Source organism: Euprymna scolopes, chromosome 14, assembly GCF_053919585.1.
Source record: "Euprymna scolopes isolate OS-2025 chromosome 14, ASM5391958v1, whole genome shotgun sequence".
Taxonomy (NCBI): domain Eukaryota; kingdom Metazoa; phylum Mollusca; class Cephalopoda; order Sepiida; family Sepiolidae; genus Euprymna; species Euprymna scolopes.
The window spans coordinates 114,536,122-114,548,551 of record NC_136495.1 but is presented as its reverse complement, the minus strand read 5'-3'; positions in this window follow the sequence as shown (position 1 = coordinate 114,548,551).

Below are 12,430 nucleotides of genomic sequence, written 5' to 3'. Positions count from 1 at the left end.
AAAATCATTAGCAACGTACATTATATAAAAAAGATTTAATCCATAGCAACGTAAGATTTTAATACGTTATAAATAAATGCAAATCCATAGCAACGTTTGATTTTAGTAGCTCATATTAAAAATGCTAAATCCATAGCAACGTATGATTTTAGTACATTATATAAAAAGGTTAATCAATAGCAACGTATAATTTAATCTTCTATGTATCTATAAAAGCAAAAATGTGTGGGGACACTAGGAACAGTTTTGATTGGCTAATCTAATAATCAAAACTCCTCGTAAACGAGTATTCCAATCGTCTTAATTTTAGCATCAAATGAAAGACAATAATTTATTGTTAATCTTGGGGTGTTAATTTTTTTTATAAATGAACATTTACAAAAATAAAATTATACGAAACTACCTCCAAAAGACATTGTATATACGAAACTTGCCATTTACATCCAAATCTTACGTCTGGTTTCTATAGCAACACACCCACACGCACATATAAGCATATAAGCGCATGCATGAAACCACCATGTTGTATTGGCAACACGCACACATGCACACATGAAATATTATTTTTAATTTTGAACTTCTCTTGTATTTAATATTTTTTCACATTTTTGAATTTTTTTAAAACTGACTTTTTAATTAAACAATTACCGTAAAATTTCAAGCAATAGCAAATTCTGTAAAAAAAATCTTCATACGCCTGTTTCCTATTTAAATAACAAAAATTGTTTGGCAAAATTTTACATTAAGGCCCGTCTCACGTTCGTATATTACAAAATATTTTTTGTAGATTTCGGTGTGCTAAAAACGAATCTGAAAACCGTTTCCGTCGCAAAAAAAAAAAAAAATAGTTTTCATGATATGAAGAAATTACTTTTTCGAAAAGTGGGTGATCACTTTTCCATGTAAATTTAACTTAAAATGAGTACCCACTTTCTGGCCACCTGAGAGAGGAGGCATTTTAGTGTTTATTGGCTAAAAGGTTTTTTCCATTTCTTTTTCTGTTTTCATCTTTCAATAAAGACACGAGGAAATTAAAAAAATAAATAAAAAGCGTTTTTTTTTTTACTTTAAGGCTCGTCTCACATTTGTATAGAAAAAATAGTTTTTGTAGTTTTCGGTGTGCTTTAAAAGAATATGGCAACCATTTCCGTCGTAAATTTACTGTTTGTATGGTATTAGCCCCTTAACTCTGGGACTATTTTCCATTTCACATCCCAGCCTTCGTTTAGGCTGTTAAATGTGCACTCGCGTACCAAACTGCCTTGTCACAGTGTAGTATTGGTGAAAATTTTAAATTAGACGAAAAACAAGTAGTTTTCCAAATATGAAGCCATGTAATTCTATGTTATCACGACTGTCCATTTTTGTACGTGCAAGCGCGCAATGATATTAACCCCTGAACTCTGGGACTATTTTCCATTTCACAGCCTAACCTTCATTTACGCTATGCGCGAGCATAAACAAAGACTGTTAAATGTGCCCTCACGTACCAAACTGCCTTGTCACAGTGTAGTATTGGCGAAAAATTAAAATTAGACGAAAAACGTCCCGCGCGTAGGCCATGTACATGTGCTTGCACATACAAAAATGGCCACCCGTGATAACATATAGAATTACATGGTTTACTATTTGGAAAACTACTTGTTTTTCGTCTAATTTTAATTTTTCGCCAATACTACACTGTGACAAGGCAGTTTGGTACGCGAGTGCCCATTTAACAGCCTTCGTTTATGCTCGCATGAAGAAAATAATTTTTCATAATTTAAACTTACCATATCGCACACCTTACTAAAATAATAACTTTGATATATTGTCTAGGCTGATTATTTCATTACAAACTCACCAATCTCACATTTCATCATTTTTCGTAATTCTTGGATATGTTACTACTTTCGACAATAATTTTTCATAATTTAAACTAACATTATCGTCCAACCTTACTAAAATAATACCTTGGATATATTTGCTGAGATGCTTATTTCATTACTAACACACCAATCAATTAACCTCCATTTCATCATTTTTCATAATTCTTGGGTATGTTACTGTTGTGAGGGAATCACCCTCCAAATAGACTGTTCTATCCATTATATAAACCATAGACCTTTTGATCCCATGTGTGGATTAAACACCAGAGCTCCCGGAGTCTTTATCGTCACGTTGGTTTGTTATTTTTCCTGCGATTGTTTTACATATTATTATTGTTATTGCCGTGTTAAATTTGTTTTATTTGTTAAAGTTGTTATTGCTGTTATCTTCCTGCTGTTATTTTTGAACGGGACTTTTACCTTATTTTTTTTATTATTTTTTTTTTTTTCCCCTCTCTAACCCGTCGGCCATGGCGTCCGCCAGCAATGTGCCGTCGGAAGAGGACAAAAGTGGCGAACAAAAGAATGGGTGGGCAAAACCACCCAAAGTTAAAATAGACGTTAACAACTTTTTAACGGAAGCAAGGAAATGTTTGCAATATGTTACAGAAACAGGAGTTACGTTAGAAGCACCACGGCTACAGGAATTTGCCAAGAAAACGATCTCACTTTTTGTGGTAGATCGCAAGACCAAAAAATTGATCAGGTCAACTAAGGAAACTGTAACTAAATTACTGGCAACGGCAGGAATGCGTGCGGATCGTGTAACGAAATGCAGAGGCTACAATACCTGGGCCGCCCTGTTTAAAACAGAGGAAGAATGCATCGCACTAACAAAAAGGAAATTATCACACAAGATTACGTATTACGAATGGAGTACCTAGGACGGAGGAGAACGACTGTTTCCATTTTCGAAGTGCCAGGAGCGGTCCCAGGTGAATATCTAGCTGCCTACCTCCTGAAATTCGGTGATATCACTGGTATAGAGGTGGACCAGTACAACGGAGTCTGGTCCTTCGACATACTATTAAACAAAGAAGCTTTCCTCGAAATACCCTACTTCCTGGAAGCGGGAGCTGAAAAACTCCCCATTGTGGTTACAGGGAGGAGGCCGACCTGCTGGATTTGTAGTGAAGTAGGTCACTTAACCTACACATGAAAAAGACCAAAACCAATGTGACAAACACAACAAACCCTAAAGAGGTGATTGTTGGGCACCTCGAACCTGAGGCTAGAACGCCAAATACAAGCAAAAAAATTGAAGTTATTAAAGAAATCACAACAGAAGAATTCGAAAAAAAATTCAACTCCGAGATGGAATCGCCTAAAAAGAGAGAATGGACGCTGGTACCGTTTTCTAAATCGCCTCGTAAAACGTACGCGGATAAACTGACCAAAGAGCAGATATTAGACATTAGGACCAGTAAAGACCCGGGGGGCAACAAGTTTAAGGCCCTGCTAAAAATAAAGGACTCGCTTGATGAAAAGCGCAAGCAAAGCGAGAAGAAAAAAGAAAAAGAAAAAATATTAGATTTCCCCGAATCTCTCTTCCCCGAAAAGCCTGCCCCTCCTCCAAAAGAGAAAAGATCACCCCGTAAAGCGCCACCCCTCTCTCCCACAAACGTACCAAAAAGAGACCCAAAGTTGACAACCCTAGGCTCCCCATCCAAAAAGACCCCTAAACCGTCCCCTAAACCGTCTCCATTCTTCTCCCCAAACAATACACCCCAAAACTACCCCCCCGCTTCCCCTATGAAAATTGACATGCCCCCTCCTCCATCACCTCGCCCTTCTACTTCTGAAAAGAAAAGACAAAGAAGTCCCTCCGTGGAAAAAGACCAAAAAAAGAAAAGACCCCCTTTTTTTCAGGGCAAAGACGTGTGTAAGATCACGGCTAATATAGAGACCATATCCAAAAATCACGTTAGAAAAGACTACCGAAACCTCTACGCGGTGAAGCAGATAAGCAAACTGGACATTACAAACCCAGAAAATTTTCCTAATGCCAAAAGACTTTTAACTGTGGTCAGAAGTCGTGAAGAGGCCAAAGGAGTTTGGACTATGCTGGAGGAAGCAAACTCCGCTTTTAATATCATTCCTCCAGCTGCCTTTTTTAGCGACTCCGACATACTTAAAATGGAGAAACTATGTGTTGGACGGGTCCCCATAAAAATCCACCCTTCACTTTATAGAGCGATTAAGTTAACATTTCCTCTAGACATCGGTGGTCTGTCCCCTGATGGGGCCATCACTAATGAGATGACCTCAGGATCATTGGGGACAGCTGTCGGTGTCTTGGCACCGTCCATGTTTGTTAAGGATACCCAACCCTAGATAGATCACAATGGCTTTATGGTTAGCTACTTTGAATGTCCGAGGGTTGAGGGACGCCTCTCGTAAACTTCGAGTTGCACGCGACCTTCAACGCCTCGGGGTGGATATATGCTGTGTACAGGAAACGCACTTCATTCCCAGTGATTATCAGGGTGTGCTGCTTAGAGACTTTCAGCTCTATTCAGCGCATTTTGATTCCCACTCGAGGGGTGTTTCCTGGCTAGTTAGACGCACTCTTGATGCTTCGTGTGACCCAGTCTATGCTGATCCAGAGGGAAGAGTGCACGTGATGGATGTTACCGTAAAGGATGTGGCATTTCGATTTATTGGGGTTTATGCTCCCAATAGCCATGGCGAGAGGGTTTCCTTTTTTCGGGGGATTGAGCCCTTCATGAATTCGTCTCGGCGGATAGTTTTAGCGGGAGACTGGAACGCGGTCCTGGATCCCGATTTAGATCGCGGGGGGTAATACTTCAAGGGCTACTAACCAGAACCGGGATGCTAAGGCGTTTCGAGACTTTATTGACAAGTTTGATCTTGTCGATAAATTTCGAAACGAAAAGCCCGGGGATGTAGTTTGGACTTGGACAGGTAGACGCGGCTCCGATCCGGTGCAACTTTCGAGTTACATCGATCAGTTCTTAGTTAAGAGAGTCGACTTAGGGCTTTTAGACTGTCCAAGTTTTCATAACATAGTTTATTCGGACCATAGGTTAGTCCGGGTTCGGGTAAACTTAGATAGCGTTAAACCTAGGATGGCTAGTTACTGGAAGTTCAACACGTCGTTGTTCGACGTGAAGGGCTTCCGGGAACAGCTTTTACTAACAATACAGAGGGAATTGACGGGAGCCATTATCGGGAATAAGTGGTGGGGAAAACTTAAACAAGTAATTAGGTCCTTCGCTGCTGATTTTAGTCATCGACTCAATCTTAGTTCTAGAGCAGCGGAAGCGGCACTAGATGATAGATTAAAAAGGGCGGTGGAGGAGGGGGATAGTGATAGTTATACTTTAATTAAGGCTGAGCTGGACTCCCTGGATAACAGGAAGGACCAGGGTCTAGTAGTTAGGGCTAGGTTAAAAAGAGTGCCGAACGAGGCAACAAACATGGCCACGTCAATGCGTGCGGAGGAGCGTCGACGTGCGACTGATCGACACATCGCCAGTGTCACATTGCCGGACGGACGAACCGTAACATCAAATGATGGGATCCTGGAGGGTTTTCGAGCTCATTTGCAGGAGCTTTTTACCATGGAGCCCGGTCTGGAGATTGAACAGTTTGACACGTATTTAGCTGACTTTTCTCGCCTTGAAGCGACCGAAGCAGCTACGTGTGAAGGTAGCATAAAAGAGGAAGAAGTCCTTGAGGCTCTGAAACAAGTCGGGCTAGACAGGACCCCTGGGATTGATGGTCTGCCTTACGAGGTGTACTTGAGGCTGTCGCCCATTTTTATTCCTTTGCTGGCCACACTCTTCAACTCCTGGTTTAGGAACGGGTCTATACCTCAGTACTTTACCAGGGGAATCATTAAATTGCTTCGCAAAGATAAAAATGGAGGGGATGGGATTAGCAATTTCCGGCCCTTAACGATGTTAAACACAGAGTTAAAGATTTTGGCCAAGATCTTAGCAAATCGTCTGCAGGTTGTTTTACATCGTCTCATAAGTCCCGAACAGACGTGTTCTGTTAAGGGCCGGACAATTCAAGATAATTTGCACGCGATACGCTTGATCATAGAGAAAGTCGACACAGAAGCCGCGCTGATCAATTTAGATCAGTCCAAAGCATTCGATAGGGTGGACCATCGTTACCTAGGGGCTGTTCTTTGCTCGGCTGGGTTTGGACGCCAGTTTCGGTCATGGATTCGCCTCTTGTATGCTAACCCCGGCGCTATGGTGGAGGTGAATGGGGTGAGATCGAAGCCCTTCAGGTTAACAAGATCTATCCGTCAAGGTTGTCCGTTATCACCCATGCTGTATGTCATCGCGCTTGAGCCCTTTTTGCGCCAGCTTAGGGTGAATTCGGTCCTTCGCGGGATTACTTTGCCAGGTGGTTCTACCCCAGTAAAGTATACCGCCTATGCCGACGACGTGACTGTGCTTGTAACGAGCAATGCCAAGATTAGAGTCGTCGACATGGAAACAAGACGGTATGCACAGGTAACAGGGGCCATAATCAACCACGTTAAGTCTATTGGCTTACGTGTTGGTGCCTGGAGGGGAACGCCCCTTCAGGGGCCCTTTGGCTGGACTGATGGGCCCTGCAAGCTACTCGGCGTCTGGTTTGGCCCCGACCTCATGCTGGAGAAAAATTGGTCGGAAGTGTTGAAAGCGGTCAAGACCACAGCTCATTTGTGGTCTTTGAGAAATCTAACTTTAAAGGGTCGGGCGGAGGTATGCAATACTCATATCTACCCCCTGATCCTATACCGTCTATCAGTGCTTCCACTCCCGAAGTCCTCACTACTTGAACTAGTGCGTGCTCTTTTCGCGTTCTTATGGCGCGGAAAGCAAGCCATGGTTGCTCGGGAGATCTGTTGCCTGCATCCGTCTGAAGGCGGTCTGGGTATGCCGAATATCAAAATACGTAGACACACTCTAAGGCTGATATACCTAGACCGAATGTGTACACCTGACTTAGGGAACGGTGTCTTCTGGATGGAAGACACTAAGAAAGCCTTTCCGGCTTTGGAGAGTGTGCATTCGGCTGAGGGGGAGGCACGCAGGAGGCCCCGAAACGAATGCCATTTCTATCGCGAGTGTCGACAGGCGTTGAAGTTCCTTCAACGGGTGAATGAAAGCCTCTCTGACACCCGGCTGTTGTCTCGGAAAGCGCTATATAGGGTTTTAGTGAGGGGATCTGTCCGAGACGAAAAGATTGAGGAGTTCGGTTTCACGAATGAGGAGCGTCGCTCGATGTGGCCTTGGGCGCCCGGGCTGAGCTGTTTCGATAACTACGAGGCATCGCTCACCTGGCTGGTAATCCGAGATGCCCTCTGGGTTCACAAAAAACTTTTCATAGCGGGTTTTACAATGACACCTAGTTGTGTCCGATGCGGAGAATGGGAGGAAGACCTAAGCCATGCTTTCTTCCGCTGCGCTATCGTTCGACCGTTATGTGAGTTAGTTGAGAGCTTCACGGTTCGCATACTGAACGGGCGTTTTTTTGTGCTGGATGCGGTTTCCCCGTGCTGCAATTGGGCGCCGAGTATGAAGAAAGAGGAACGTTATGTTTTTCTGTGTTTGCTAGCTGTTATGAGAGGCGTGATTTGGTCGACACGACAGAAGGAGGTTTACGGAGATGAGACCTTCACTGCTCCCCAGCTTGTTCTCATGTTCAAGCATCGGTTGAAAATGCGAATTAAGCTGGAGAAGGTGAAACTCACTCCTGTGAATTTCAACGAAAGGTGGGTGAAAGCTTCGCGACTGTGTAGAGTGACTGGAGCTGGCCTTGAATTCGTTTCTGATTTGATTTAGGTCAAAAAGGATTTTGGGTATCCTGAACTAACAAGACATCAGTATCGGACCGATTAGTTTAGTATGGGTTAGTTAGGCTTTATTGTTTGTTTTTTTAACTTAGCTAGAGTATGTATGTGTTCATCGTCCCAGCCCCTCTTTTAGTTTGCCCTTGTCGCCCCCTTTTTTTTTTTTTTTTTCCCCCACCTTAGGTTCGATAACCCCCATTCCCGCCCTTAATTAGGTCACGGATGGACTGCTTTGTCAGTGATGCAGGTCGTCTTTGTGGTGTTTATTCAATAAAGTCAGTTTTCGTGTGGACCTGCGTCTTTTCGACTGACAAAGCTTTCTATCTGCCACAATTAGTAGTGGGGGGCTCTTTTACTAACTACTATTTTTTCATTGTAAATATTTCATTCTTTTTGTATATAAAATTTTTAGCCCCAACCCCCCCACATCATGTATATATCATTTTTTGGGTCATAATTAGGATTCCCATAGAGTGATTCTGGTATTCTGGTGAAAGAGTCTAGTTAAGTTAACTTTATGTTAGATAGGTCCACATTAACCCCCCCCTATTTTTGGCCTTGTGCCACATTTTGTGTATATTTATGCAAATAAATATTAACACCAGAGCGCCCCTCGCCTGCTCTGTGACGTTTACTACTCTTTTCAGTTGTAACATTTTTACGTTGTTGTTCCAGTAATACATTGCTTAAACTCTATTCCGTTGTTCTGTTTTCTTTGTGGTTTATTGCAAGCCATAACACTGGCGACATTGGATTCGGAGAACATACTCACGTTTAAAAACAGTGTTCTAAAAAACCAAACACTGACGACATTGGATTCAAGGAGCATACTAAAATCGAAACCAGTAACGACATTGAAAAAAAATACTCGCGTTGAAATAGTATTCTAAAAATACTAACGACGTCGGACTCAAATGTTATCAAGCCTAGGGAAGTGTCTAACATAACACTTGCAAGTGAAAGGTTCACGGTAACTAAAAAAAACGCAGATCATTACGGAAAAAAAGAGTTGAAAAGAAAAAAGTTCGTCACGACTTTCAAAGATAGCGCTGTACTTTTGCAAAAAGAAAAAGGTTCGTCGCGACTTAGAAAGGTAAATTTTTATACTTTTGGAAAAAGAATTCGTCACTTGTGGTTTTCGCTGCTAAAATCGGGCGTTATTTTTTTTTTCTCTGAAGAAAAATATACACTTGATTTTTTTTATCTTTAGACAATGAACTTTTTATATATTTATGTTTTTTCTTGTTCGTTTTATTGTCTGGAGGAAGAAATAAGAAAGAATAAAACGGTTTTTTAAAATTCAGCGAAAGTTTTGAAATTGCTACTGCTGACAAAGCAAAATGGACGAATTTAAAGTAGCGTTGGAACATTTGACCAAGTTGCATATCGATGCCGCAAAGCGTAAAACACCGAACTGAACGTCAAATACGATTCGAGGAACAACAAAAGGAATTGCAAAAACAGTTAGCGGAATGTCAAATACGAATCGAGGAACAGCAAAAGAAAGTTCGAAAACAGTTAGCCGAACGTAAATTACAAACAGAGGAATTGCTTACAGAATTTGTTAAAAATAATGCGAACGCAGAAAGCAATTCAGCATTTTCTCAGAATACAATATGGACCGTGAAAAATACGAGGAAGAGGAAAAATCATTCGCAGCGTATTTTCGGCGTTATGAAGATTTTTTTTAATATTGACTGTAGCAACTGGTCTGATCAAAAGAAAACCAGACTTCTACTACGAAGATTGGAAACGGCTGAGCATGATAAATTCGTGGATTACATCTTGCCTCGGAAAACAGCAGATTTATCATTCAATGAGACGGTAAATTTGTTAACAGAACTTTTCTCGTCGAAAACGTCTCTTTTCCATAAGCGTTGGAGATTTTTGAATGTAGTAAAAGACGATAATGATAATTTTGCCACCAACACAGCTGTAGTGAACAAACACTATGATGACTTTAAGTTGTCTGAACTAACAGCAGACAATTTTAAATGTCTTGTGTTTGCGTAAGGAAATCAGGCGCAGAGTCCTTATAAAATTAGAAAATGAACCGAACTTAACGCTTCAAAAATTGACTGAGGATTGTCAAAAAGTAGAAATTATAAAAAAAAAGATGCAAGAAATATCGAAGCAGATATCGCGAATATAAAAAAAAGTAACCGTAAGTAAGAAAAAACCGTCGAAATGGCACACAGACACTAACCACCGAAACTCAGAAAAACTAAAAGTACCGAGCGCTTGTTTCAGATGTGGTGGAATACATTTGGTTAGGGATTGCCCATTTTTAACAAAAAGATGCCATTTATGCAATAAGATCGGTCATAAAAGTTCTCACTGTAGGAAAACTTAGAACAGAAGCCGTGTTCGTCAAACAAGAACTAAGGACGTCGTTAATGAAAATCTACGCAAATATGTAACGGTTAACATTTTCGGCAAGGCTATTAAATTCCAATTAGACAGTGGATCTTTCAATAATAAATCTCAAAACGTGGAAAATATTACGAAAGCCGACTATGTTAAAAACTAATAGAATGACGACGGCCGTTAATGGTACAAAAATTCATTTTGAAGGTGAATTAATTACAAACGTCACTTTACGGGGGAAAACAAAAAATAAGATTGTATGTGCTAAAAGATAGTGAGAACCTGTTCGGTTCTGACAGCATGGAGGAGTTTCGTCTCTGGGATCTTCCTCTATCCACATTCTGCAAGAAAATAGATACTCGCCCAGCAGAAACGGAGAAACTTATAACTTGTTTTAAAAAAGAATTCACAAACATATTTACTCCTGGCCTGGGAAGATGTATAAAAATGGCCGCAGATTTTAAGTTGAAACCTAGCACACAACCGGTGTTTAAAAGGAACGTAATGTCCCGTTCGCTTTCCTGAACAAAATAAATCAGGAACTAGACAGATTAGAAAGCATCGGTATACTGGCTAAAATTGAATATAGTGAGTGGGCTGCTTCAGCAGTTTACGTAAAGAACGGGGAAATTCGCGTTTGCGCCGACTTCGCGACCGGACTCAACGGGTCGTTAGAAGATTTTCACTCTGCATTACCTAGTCCAGAAGAAGTGTTCCCGAAATTAAATGGCGGCAAGTTTTTTTTCTAAGATCGACCTAAGCGACGCTTACCTACAGATTCCGATAAACGACAAAAGCGCTAACTTCCTCTGTATTAACACTCATCGGGGGTTGTACAGATACGAAAGACTCGCGTTTGGTGTCAAGGTTGCACCCGCATTATTCAAGCAAGTAATGGATACTATGCTGTCCGGTTTGGACACCGCAATCGCATATCTTGATGACATTATCATAGCGAGCAAAAGCAGGGAGGAACATGAAAAGCATATCAGACAAGTATTCAGTCGAATACAAGATTATGGATTTAAGATCAAAGCAGATAAATGCGAGTTCTTTTTACAAACAATTAAATACCTGGGTCAAATAATCGATAAAGATGGCAGATGCCCAGACCCAGATAGGGCGACCGCTATTAAAGAAATGCCGGCACCAGTAAACATAACTCAATTGCAGAGCTTTTTTTAGGTTTGGCAAATTATTACTAGGGGTTCATCCTAAATATGCACAAATTGCGCGCACCACTTAATGAATTGCTGAAAAAGGATAAGGCTTGGGAGTAGACAGAAGATTGCCAGACATCATTCCAAGAAATAAAAGAATCCTGACTTCAAAACTATTCCTAGCGCATTTCAACCAGCAGTTGGGCATAATATTAGTTAGCGACGCTAATCAATATGGCGGCGGGGCGTGCATACTACATCGAATGCCGGATGGCTCGAAACAGCCTATTGCTTTCGCATCATGGACTCTCTTGCCAGCGGAAAAGAATTATTCTCAGATAGAGAAAGACGTCTTAGGAATTATATTTGCAGTTTCAAAATTCCACCGCTTCTTGTACGGAAGACATTTTTTTTCTACAAACCGACCGTACGCCGTTGATATCCATTTTTGGATAAAAAAAAAGGACTTCCAACATTCACTGTGAACCGACTATTAAGATGGGGAACTATTTTGCTGAACTATAATTTTACAATTCAATTTCTCCGCTCAAAACAACTACCCCATGCACACCGTCTATCGAGACTGATTCCTGCCAAAACGGAACCTCTTGAATATTCAGTAATCGCGGCACTACGTATTAATAGTGATGTAAAAACCATGATAAACAATATTATCCGCGAACTGCCGGTCACACTTCAGGAAATTAAGTCAGAATCCCTAAATGACAATTTCATTCAAACCACGAAGCAGAAATTAGTACTGGGATACACCAGTTCAGACATTTTTTCTGGTTGCGACGAAATACCGTTATACTGTGAAAGGGTTGTCATCCCCCAAACCCTTCAAAAAAGAATTCTTAGGGATTTTCACATGGGTCATCCAGGAATAAACAGAATGAAAAGCCTAATGAGAAGTTTGTTTATTGGCCAACTATGGACCAAGATATTACCGACATGGTGAACAGATGCATAAAACATATAAACCTTGGCCTAAGGCTGAACAACCATGGTCGAGGATCCACATCGATTATGCGGGACCTGTGGAGGAATTTTACTACCTGATAGTAGTTGACACTTACTCTAAATGGCCAGAGGTACTAAGATGCAAAAAAAAGCAAAAAAAAAAAAACGATCACGGCAACAACGACAAATTTTTTATTGGAATTGTTTGCTCAGTTTGGGGTTGTAGACTGTCTGGTTAACGCTACACAGTTCAC